Source organism: Schistocerca cancellata, chromosome 1 (assembly GCF_023864275.1).
Source record: "Schistocerca cancellata isolate TAMUIC-IGC-003103 chromosome 1, iqSchCanc2.1, whole genome shotgun sequence".
Lineage (NCBI taxonomy): Eukaryota > Metazoa > Arthropoda > Insecta > Orthoptera > Acrididae > Schistocerca > Schistocerca cancellata.
This window is the reverse complement of record NC_064626.1, coordinates 519708454-519720581: the sequence shown is the minus strand read 5'-3', so window position 1 is coordinate 519720581 and position 12128 is coordinate 519708454. Positions and strand designations below refer to the sequence as shown.

The 12128-nt window shown below is 40.6% G+C and overlaps 1 protein-coding gene across 2 annotated transcripts in view; it reads left to right on the top strand.

The window, feature by feature from the left end:
- Positions 1-12128, top strand: part of LOC126178908 (cleavage and polyadenylation specificity factor subunit 5) — a 96916-nt gene that overhangs the window by 34773 nt on the left and 50015 nt on the right. The window lies entirely within an intron of this gene.

The window sequence follows — 12128 nt, the reverse complement described above, 5'->3', positions numbered from 1 at the left end:
TGGTATTCTTATGCTCTTATAACACCATTTTATGACAGCATCTGATAGAGCAAGCATGACTTTACTAGTCACCTTGAAAATATTTGTTTAGGTCTGTTATTATTCCTGACCTGTGAAAATTATAACATTGTCCTGGTTGCATGAAAAACCACTGTTGTGCTTGGTCCATAAGTTGTCATGGATTCTATCATCCAGCAGTCATCAGTTTAAACTTGATAGTGCTTTACTACGCTTGTCCCTGTTTGCGTGGCTACATCCTTGTTATCTTGATTTCTTATCTGAGAATTGAATTAAATAGCTGCATAGGGTCAATTGCAGAATATGTGGTCAACTCTACCAAACAATTTTTTTATTTAATTTAATTTTTATTTTATTTCAGAAAGCCCCATAGTCACAATCGATAACATGTTATGCCATTGACACTCTTGCAACATTTGTGATAGTAGTGTTCTTCAGGAAGCATAGGATATTTCATCATTTTGGGTATCCATGTTTCGAATTACGAAAGTAATGTCAGAACCATTTTTCTAAACTCAGACTTCAAGAAGAATGTAATAATTGCAATTCCAAAGAAAGCAGGTGCTGACAGGTGTGAAAATTACCAAACTATCAGTTCAGTAAGTTATGGTTGCAAAATACTAACATGAATTTTTTACAGAAGAATGGAAAAATTGGTAGAAGCCAACCTCAGGGAAGATCAGTTTTCAGTACTGTAGAAATGTAGGAAGATGCAAGGCAGTCTGACCCTAAGACTTGTCTTAGGCAAACCTATGTTTATAGCATTTGTAGACTTATAGAAAGCTTTTGACAATGTTGACTTGAATGGTCTTTGATGAAATTCTGAAGGTAGCAGACGTAAAATACGGGGAGTGAGAGGCTATTTACGATTTGTACAGAAACCAGATAGTGGTTAGAAGAGTCAAGGGGCACGAAAGGGAAGCAGTTGTTGAGAAGGGAGAGAGACAGGGTGTAGCCTATCCCCAATGTTACTCAATTTGTGTATTGACCAAGCTGTAAAGGAAACAAGAGAAAAAAATGGAGTAGAAATTAAAGTCCAGGGATAAGAAATGAAGACTTCGAGGTTTGTTGATCACTTTGTAATTCTTTCAGACACAGCAGACTCTGAAGAGCCATTGAACAGAATGGACAATGTCTTGAAAGGAGGATATAAGGTGAACATCAACAAAAGCAAAACAAGGGAAATGGACTGTTGTTGTTTTTGTTGTTGTTGTTTTCGTTGTTGTTGTTTTCAGAGATTAGTTTGATGCAACTCGCTATGCTACTGTATTCTGTGCAGGCTTCATCATCTCCTAGTAACTGGTGCAACCTACATCCTTCTGACTCAGCTTAGCGTATGCATCTCTAAGTCTCCCTCTACGAAAGTCCTCTCGTTCACTACACGCCCCATTTACAGAGTGGGAGCTTCTCAGAGCCCTTGCACATTGCCCTGACACAGCTCCTGGGCCTGATCGGATCCACAGTCAGATGATTAAACATCTCTCGTCTGACTACAAGCGACATATTCTCGTGATCTTCAACTGGATCTGGTGCGATGACGTCTTTCCATGTCACTGGCTGGAGAGCACCATCATACCAGTGCTCACACCTGACAATAACCCTTGATGTGGATAGCTATTGGCCCATCAGCCTCACCGATGCTCTTTGTAAGCTGCTGGAACATATGGTGTGTCGACAGTTGGGTTGGGTCCTGGAGTCACATGGCCAATTGGCTCCCAGCCAGGGTGGCTTCCGCCTGGGTCACTCTGCCACTGATAATCTTGTGTCCCTAGAGTCTGCCATCCGAACAGCCTTTTCCAGACGCGACCACCTTGTTGCCGTCTTTTTTTTATTTACAAAAAACGTATGACACCACATTGCGACATCATTTTCTTGGCACATTATACAAGTGGGGTGAAATTTCATGTCGCTTTGTACTCTCCATGTCCAAGTTGGTGCCTCCCGTAGTTCAACCCTTATCCAGGACAGTGGGGTCCTGCAGGGCTCTGTATTGAGTATATCTCTATTTTTAGTGGCCATTAACGGTCTAGCAGCAGCTGTAGTGCCGTCCATCTCACTTTTTCTGTATGCAGACGCCTTCTGCATTTCGTACTGCTCCACCAGTACTGGTGTTACTGAGGGGCACCTACAGGAAGCCATCCATAAGGTGCAGTCATGGGCTCTAGCTTCCAGTTTTCGGCTGCAAAGTTGTGTGTTATGCACATCTGTTGGCATCATACCATTCATCTGGAACCAGAACTTTACCTTAATGACGATATACTCACTGTAGTAGAGACATATTGATTCTTAGGACTGGTTTTTGACAGCTGATTGACTTGGCTTCCTCACCTTCATCACCCTAAGTGGAAGTGCTGGTACCACCTCAATGCCCTCCGCTGCCTGAGCAACACCAAATGGGATGCAGATTGCTCTAAGCTGCTGCAGCTCTACAGAGCCCTTGTTCAATCACACCTTGACTATGGGAGTGTGGTTGATGGTTCGGCGGCACCCTCAGCGTTGCGTTTACTTGGCCCAGTGCACAACTGTGGTGTTCGACTAGTGACAGGAGCTAGTTCGGTGACCAGCATCCTTGCGGAGTCTGGAGTCCCTCCATTACAGGTCAGGTGTGCACAACTGCTCACCAATTACGTTGCACACATTCGTAGTTATCCTGTGCATCTGAAGTACCATCTCCTTTTCCCACCCACGGTGGTTCATCTCCTGTATCTACGGGCCAGGTCAGGGCTTCCAATTGCAGTTTGTGTCTTGACTCTTTCTTTCCAAACTGGAGTCCTTGCCTTTACCACCTATTTTTGAGGTCCGTTCACCTACACCTCCATGGTGTATACCTAGGCCGTGGCTTTGCTTGGACCTTTCACAGGGCCCTAAGGACTCAGTTAAGGCCACGGCTCTCCACTGCCACTTCCTCTCCATTCTTGACACGTACCAAGCCCACGAAGTGGTTTACACCTATGGCTGATGATCACACTGGCTTTGCATATGTCCATGCAGGACATATTGAACAGCATTCCTTGCCCGATGGCTGCAGTGTTTTCACTGCTGAGCCGGTGGCTATATCTCTTGCTCTTGAACACATTCATTCATGCCCTGGGGAGTTAGTTTCTTCTGTGTACTGACTCCTTGAGCAGCCTACAAGGTATCGACCAGTGCTATCCTCATCATCCTTTGGTAGCAACCATCCAGGAGTCCATCTATGCCCTGGAAAGGTCAAGTCATTCAGTGGTTTTTGTCTGGATGCCAGGTCATGTCAGAATCCCAGGCAACAAACTTCCCGACAGGCTACACAGAAACCACATATGGAGATCGGCATTTCAATAACTGGTCTGTGTTCGTTTTTACATCGCCAGGTTTTTTTGCTTTGGGAGACGGAATGGCATAGTCTCAACACGCACGATAAACTGCGTGCCATTAAGGAGACTACGAATATTTGACAGTCCTCCATGCAGGCCTCTGACAGGGACTCTGCTTCTCTGCCGGCTCTGCTTTGCCACACTTGGGTGACCCACGGCTACTTCCTGCGCCATGAAGACCCATCTCATTGTCAATGCGGTGCCCAGTTGACAGTAGCCCATGTTCTGGCGCACTGTCCCACTTTGACAGCCCTGCGACGAATTTTTGGTTACTGAACTCGTTGCTGCTAATTTTATCTGGCAACACCTCATCAGCTAATTTAGTTTTACGTTTTATACGTGATGGTGGGTTTTATTTGATCTAAATTTTAGCGCATGTCCTTTGCCCCTCTGTTTCCTCCACTCTAGTGCTTTTAGGGTAGAGGTTTTAATACATTACAGAGTGGCTGGCTTCTCCTATTTATTCTCATGGTCAGCCAGCCATGGTAATCTGTTTTGTCATTTTAATCTCTTCTACGTGTTTGTGTCTTATCCCCTTTTTTCCATTTAAGTGTTTGTTGCCCTTCCATCGTTCTTGTGGTTTCTTGTTTCTGACTGTTTGGTGTTGTCAGTCTTGCTTGTTTTTTTTTCTCACCCTTATGGCATTGTTTTATTCGTAACAAGGGACCGATGACCTAGCAGTTTGGTCCCTTCCCACCTCTTTTAAACCAACCAACCAATCTCCCTCTACAATTTTTACCCTCCACACTTCCCTTCAGTATGAAGTTGATGACCCCTTGATGCCTCAGAATGTATACTACCAACTGATCCCTTCTACTAGTCAAGTTGTGCCACAAATACCTCTTCTCCCCAGTTCTGTTCAGCACCTCCTAGTTAGTTATGTGATCTACCCATGTAATCTTCAGCATTCTTATGTAGCACCACATTTCAAAAGCTTGTATTCTCTTCTTGTCTAAACTGTTTATTGTCCATGTTTCACTTCCATACATGGCTACACTGCGTAGGAATACTTCCAGAAGAGTCTTCCTGATGCTAAATCTGTACTCGATATTAACAAATTTCTCTTCAGAAATGCGTTTCTTGCCATTGCCAGTCTACTTTTTATGTCCTCACTATTTTGACCATCATCAGTTATTCTGCTGCCCAAATAGCAAAACACAAGTGTTTCATTTCCTAATCTAATTCCATCAGCATCATCTGATTTAGTTTTACTACATTCCAAAACTACAAAACTCAACCATCTGGTGAGCAAAATGTATGAGACTGGCGTAATACCTTCAGACTTAAAGAATAATATATTAATTCCAATCATAAAGAACGCAAGTGTCGACAGGTGTGAAAGCTACTGAACTATCAGTTTAATCAGTCGCGGCTGCAAAATACTAACACGAATTCTTTACATATGAATGAAAAAAATTGGTAGAAGCCGACCTCGGGGAAAATGTTGGAACACGCGATGCTATACTGACCCTATGACTTATTTTAGAAGATAAGGTAGGACACATTCTGAGGCAAGGGATCACAAGTTTAGTATTAGAGAGAAGAGGGAAGGTAAAATTTGTAGAGGGCAACAGAGAGATGAATGCAGTAAGCAGATACAGAAGGATGTAGGTTGCAGTAGTTGCTGAGATGAAGAAGCTTGCACAGTATAGAGTAGCATGGAGAACAGCATTAGACAATTTTTTTGACTGAAGACAACAATAATAATAATAATAATAATAATAATAATAATAATAATAATTATTATTATTATTATTATTATTATTATTATTATTATTATTATTACCCTCATTTTTGCTTGCCATCTGTGACTGAAGTTTTAAGTAGTTGTGGAAATTGCATGAGCTCTGAAATTGGGGACAATTCATTTTGTGTAGTTAAATATCCTAAATTACATGGTGTGGTGATATTGATTATTCCAATTCCTTGTGTTTTTTGGTCTGTTGTTAATCAGTTGAGCAAAATTATTAAGTTGAACAAACAACATTTACAAATATTTTATTCACAGGATGTGAACTATTCAGTAACAAAACATTTTACAAAGGGGTTTTATAAAATTCAGAGGTATTTCAAAAATATAATAGAGTAAGTTCACATTGAACCCCCTAATGCATTGAGGAGCGATTAGTTATGGTGTCGATCAACTGTGTGAAACTGTGGTTTTTTGCAGTTATTCTGAATTTTGTGGCAGATTCCCGTGCACAGAATTTAAGTCAGTTTATTATGTTTGAACGAGAGATCTCTTTCCTGTGAAATGCTGTGACTGGAACATACATACACTTATGACCATTTATGAAAATGTAATTTCAAAACAAAATTTTATGTTAGTCTTTCGTTTCCTAAATGGAGAGATCAGAAATTGTTGGCGCTAAAATTAAATGTATGATGTGGTTTCTTTTTGAAAATTGTTTGCTTTTGCATCAGCATGAAATTCTTTTAAGTGTTTTGGAAAATGGTCCTAACATCATATTCTTCACAATCTTCTTCTTCTGCGGCACCACAACTTACGATCAGTCTTTGGCCTCTTTAACTATTTTCTTCCATTTATCCCGGTCCCTTGCTAGTGTTTTCCAATTCCTACTATCACTCCCTCGTCCCATCTGCTTTTTGCTCGACCACATTTTCTCTGTCAACCTGACTTTCCTTTGTATTTCTGTATCATTCAAGTGTACCCCATGTCCATCTCATATCAGGCTAGATGATTTCACATGTCTTCTAACCGGCTGGTCTTTGCAGATTTTGTACAACTCATGGTTGTATCTCCTCCTCCATCTTTCCCTTTCGCAAATTGGGCTGATTATTCTCCTTGGTATCCTCTCGAATGCATCCAGCGATTCAATGTCCTTTGCTGTCAGAGCCCTGGTCTCAGAGGCACATGTAAGCACTGGTCTGATCAGTGTTTTATACGTGGTTAGTTTTGTGGTCTTATTATCCAGGAGGCTTGAAGGTAGAAGCTTTGTTAAGGCAAAATAAGTTTTATTGGCTGCAATTGGTCTCCTTCAAGCTGGTTATAACTGAATCTAGGACTTGAAATGATAGACTTTTTCAAAGGTATAACTACCCATCATTACTTCGGTTGGCATGTTCTCCCCGTGCGCATTCCCAGCAGCTCAATATTTCTGCCGACCTTTTCAAGTGCGGTGAATGTATCTTCCATTGCTGTCAGAGTTCTTGCTACTATGTCTGTTGTCCACATAAGCCAATATCTGCACAAATTTATGAAATATCGTTCTCCTATTACAGATATTTGCTTCTCTCATCACCTTCCCCAAGGTGGCGTTGAATAGGAGGCATGCCAGTGCATCACCTTGCTGTACTCAATGTTTAATTTCCAAACTATTGGACAACATTCCTCCAGTTCTTTTGCAATTTTGTGTTTCACTTTGGTTCTTACTACCCTCACCAGTGTGTGTGTGTGTGTGTGTGTGTGTGTGTGTGTGTGTGTGTGTGTGTGTGTGTGGTTTTTTTATTTTAAATACCCCATTCACCTAGAGCTTGACACAGTTGCTCTCTATCCATATCACCATAGGCTACTTTAAAATCTATAAAGAGATATGTTCCGACCCCACAGTCTCTCTCCCCCCCCCCCCCCACACACACACACACACACACACACACACACAAACAAACACACACACCCCCTTCCACCCGCTAGAATTTGTCTTAGGGCAAATATCTGGTTGATATATGTGGCTGTAGGCTTTCCCGCTGTAAACTGTTGTTGAAGGTTTCTCGGGTCTCCAGCCGGGTGGTAGCATTGATGTCTTGTGATGTTTTGGAAAGTGTCATACAACCCATCTTCTTGCGAAGTGTCGAGATTCGTGGAGAGCGGGCTATTTATGTGCGCGGTCACCTCCTCCTCTAGACCTCGGGAGGCTACGGTGGACCGATGGCGTGCGCGCAGTGGTGGGGATAGCGGTTGTTCACGGCGGCCACGCTCAGTTCTCGGTGTAAGCATTCTGTCTGTGTCCGTGGCGGAGGACGTTGACGGGCGCGCTCCCGACAGATTGCCGCCATCGCAGGGTTCCATGCTCTGCTGAGTTGGTATCCCTCATCTCTGTTGACCAGATTGTCGTGAATCCTTAGTGTTGTGGATTCTCTGATAATGCTTTACCAGAAGCCAGACGCTTGGCACAGTACCTTCGTGTTTTTGAAGTTGAAGGTGTGTTCTTCATTTATGCTGTGTTCTGCTATGGCTGATGTAAGGATTCAACAGAGATGAGGGATACCAACTCAGCGCAGCATGGAACCCTGCAATAGCGGCAATCCGTCGGGAGCGCGCCCGTCAACGTCCTCCGCCGCGGACGCAGACAGAATGCTTACACCGAGAACTGAACGCGCACATAAATAGCCCGCTCTCTGTGAATCTTGACACTTCACCAGAAGATGGGTAGTATGCCACTTCCCGAAACATTGCGAGATATCAACACTACAACCCGGCTGGAGACCTGAGAAACCTTCAACAACATCTGGTTGATAGTTGGCTTACCAGGGATAAATCCACATTGGTACAGCCCTGTTTCCCTCACTATTATTGGAAGGAGTCAGTTATGCAGAATCTTAGAGAGGTTTTTATATCCTAGATTAAGCAGTGTGATCCCTCTATAGTTACTATGTTCCATATGGTATTCTTTCTTACATATGGTTCATATAACCCTTTCTTCCACGTTTGAGGCATTTTTGCTTCCCCTTTTAGTTTAACCATTTTCAGGATGTTCATTTCCAGTTCAGAGCCTCCTTGCTTGAAAAGTTCTGCTGGAATGCTGTCTGTTCCTGCTGCCTTTCTCTTTGCATATCTCACCTCTTCTAAGTTAGGTGGGTCCACACTATTGTCTGAGTCCTCTTCCTCCTGTATTTCTGTTGGATTCCTTGGTACAACTGACATCTTTTCTTCCCAGTTTCCCACATCTTACCTTGTTTCGTTCTGCGGAAACCTTATATTTCGTCTGAGACCTTTTGGACAATTCTTCAATTGGAATAAATTAGGAAATTATCATGTGCTAAGTCTGTTTGAGTGAATTTGAGTAGGTGATTCAACAAGGCCTCCTTCATCCACCAGTTCCTCTGCCAGTTCTATAATGAATTCTACCAGATATTTGCTAGTAGGCATCGTAAAAAGTTAGCACTAGCATTGACATTGGATGCTGTCATTTTGTGTTTAGTTGTCAGAGGAAGTACATTCCTAGTGTCTTCATTTCAAGAACATTAAATGGTCTAGCCTGTGAAACAAAAGTTTCATTTTTTCGGCTTTTGGGAAATTAGATCTTTACCTAGCCCATTTCAAATTTTCTATGATGCCATCTTGAAAATAAATACAAAATGTGTACTGTACAACAATTGAGACACTTTCCACAGTGTGTAACCTTATGAGACACAGCACATGGCAACTGCGGAAATGCAAACTTCACAGAATATGTAACACACAATGTTGTCTGTAATCCTTTCCAATCTAAATGAGTAACAATTGCTGCCATTTGTTTTTCTGTGGTAGCAAAAGCATCATATAGTACCTTTATACAGATGACAAACATTAAAGACAAATGTTGTAATACATTTATAAAGCTGAGAAATGACCGACGTAGGCCCAACATTGCTTGTCGTTTTGAGTATAATCCATGTGAAATAATGGCTATGTCGCTCATCTCAAGTGGCTTTGTAGATCAGCCAACTGGTTCTTTCCATCAATAGTACTTCGCCACAAGTCCAGTTGTTGAACAGCCCGTCTTCTCTATCATAATTGGTCCATCTTCATTTTGCTTTATTTTTATGCCATTGGTAGCCATGTTCTTACAGAAGATTCCTGTTACTGTGAGAATTTCCGACAAAAAAAGTCATATTCTAGCACACACAGGATTGAGTCAATCTTCTTCTAAAACTGTGTTTTGTTCATTTTGGCATTGCATGGACCCATAACGCATTGTGAAACTATGAAATTCTACCAAAGCAGTCTCATTTACCAATGATTTATTCACAGGATGTGAACTACACAGTAACAAAAGCGATTGCAAAGAGTATGTTTAAAAATTTCAAAAATACCGTGAAGTAAGTTTACATTGAACCCTTAACATTTTTCCTTTTATTACAGCAATGATTCCGCCACATGTGACATGTGAAAGGAAGATGTTGAGGTCCTATGTTTCTCAGTGAATGTCTCCTACAGTGGCAGGACTTCTTTGATCCTGGCTGTATTATAGATTCTATATATGATTAAGTTTATGGAATCTGAAGTAGCTAGTCATAAATTGGTGACTTTGTTAAATTACCAAAGAGCAGACTCATGCATTGTTTGTCGATGGTCCAGTTAGTCCTAAGATCAGGTGAAAGTTAGAATTTCTTTTACAAATTTCTACATTTTTATCTTTACTTATAGATGTTCATTATGTGTTAAATCATAGACTACCCTGATGATGTTTGCCATGCTGAAGTAAAAGTCAGAAGCTAGTTGTGAAAAAATAGTTTCAAAATAGTGAGGCCGATTCTAGTTTACTTCCTCATGAATATTTCAAAAATGTGGCATAGTGTTCCGAAACAACCCTAAGTCAAAGTTCATTTATCTTCGGTGCCCCCCCCCCCCTCCAGTAATATATTTCATTTAAAGCGCCTGTCTCCTTAGAAATGGTCAATTTTTGTATCCTGACTCTTAGTATTTATTGACATCTGTCTTTACATGGTGCTACTCTCTCTTTCTCAACTTTCTTCTTCACTACGCTTGCTGCATATGGTTAACTTTACTCGAATGCTGCTGATTAGCTGTTTGTCAGGAATAGTGCACCCCCTATCGTAAAGTACTGTTAACAGCAATTGTCTTAACCTAAAATAATTTCTTCTGTTTTGTGTTATGTTGGAGCTGACTTTAATGCAGTAAGACAGTCATAAATACAAATTTTGGTTTCTTCTCTTATTCTAGCTGAATTGTCTTACTGCTGTACATCAGGCAGTAGTGAATGTCCAATATGTTTTGCAGCATTGTTTTTAAATTTACATTTGATCTGCACAACTTCTGCTAATCACCTTTATTGTACAAACAACATTGAATTATACACCCCTCAAGTAATGATTTCCCCTGAATCAGACTGCACTATTCAGCTTTTGTAGTTTTGTCAAGTTCTACCTTTATTGTTGGATTCATCAAAATTCCAAATTCCTCATTGAGCTGTACAATCAATCTCAATGATCATTGATAGTTGTTACAAGATTGTCACCATCATTGTAGGACAGTATTGCAAGGTAATAAAACTATGAAGAAATTATATTTTTGTATCACTACCGCAGCTGACAAAATTGTTAGCAGGTATTGCATCATATGTCTTTAGAGATGACAAGTGTCATTGTTTAACCCCCCCCCCCCCCCCTCTCTCTCTCTCTCTCTCTCTCTCTCTCTCTCTCTCTCTCTCTCTAAGTATTTCGTGCTTAAACTCTATGCTATCTGTGCTGAAGTAACTTGCTGTTAGTATCCGAGATCTATTTTCTGCTGTTAATATCCCAGATCTATTTTCTGTGCTTGTAAATTACAAATCGCACCATGAGATGACAGTATACCACAGTTGGCAAGTTACTTCCCTCTGGATTAGTTGCTGTCTTTAAGGTTAACACATCCTCAAGTCCACAGTAAATGTATTTTATTCATATGCGTACATCAGTTCGTGTAATGTCATTCATTGTAATGCTGAGGAGTAGAAACCTGGAAAGGACAGTAATAAACTTAAATGGAATTTTTGACGGATTTACAAGTTGTATGAGATGGTGTGTACTCACCTTCTTGAAACCATGTGTGATGAATCTGAAGAATAAGTGTGGTTAAAATATTGTTGCTGTGTTGATGTTACTTGTGATGGCTGTCTGCATAAAAGGTTTAATAAGTATTGTTAGTGTGTTGGCCTGTAAAGTAAAAACTGAGGTGCTGCACAGTATAATTAGCCCTTCATTAGACAATTTATTCACTGATATTCACTTCACCATAGTTACTACTAACACTTGTTTGAAACAAAATCTTAAAAAGGATGAAATTTTAGAAACTTGTTCAAAATTGACCAAATGTTGGAACTGCCCACAATTGTAATATATTTACTTTGAATGTTTCATTCAGTCTGAGACATTTCAGGACATAATGAAGAAACCCTCTTTCCCTCAGCATTTTCCAGCCTGTGATATCACCTTGCTATGTGGCACCTCAAGTGACTAACAACTGTTAAAACTGCCTTCTAATGTGATAGACGGCACAGTTATTTTTGAAGTACACTTCAGCAAAATCTAAAAGTCTGTCTGGTAACCATGTAAATTTACTAGTATCCAACTGAATGTTTCTCTTATTTGTGCTTCACTCTGTTTTTTGCTATTTTAATTATGGTTTACATTTGAATGCATTTATGTATTCCAGTCAGCCTCAGTGCTTGTGAAAACATGGTTTTACTGTGCATATAAATTGTGTTGTCCATTATTCCACTGTCTCCCAAAGGCAAATCTTCTGACTGTGAAAGCCATTCCTTGAGTTTGATCTTACTTGCATCCTTCAGTTTGACCAATTGTCACACACTGTCAGTGGGAGATAGTTTCACTGTAAATATACGCTTAATGGAATAGTGAAGTCTTACAAATTAGTGAAAAAAATTCACTTTAAACAGCTGTATACAATGCGGAGGCTTCTAAAAGCATCCATTCTTTGTACTGGACAAGGGCAGATTGTTAAAAGTTTTAAGATTCCAGAATGTCTGGTGAATTTTGTTTGTTCCAGAGAGTTGGTTTTGGCTAGTATAAATAAAG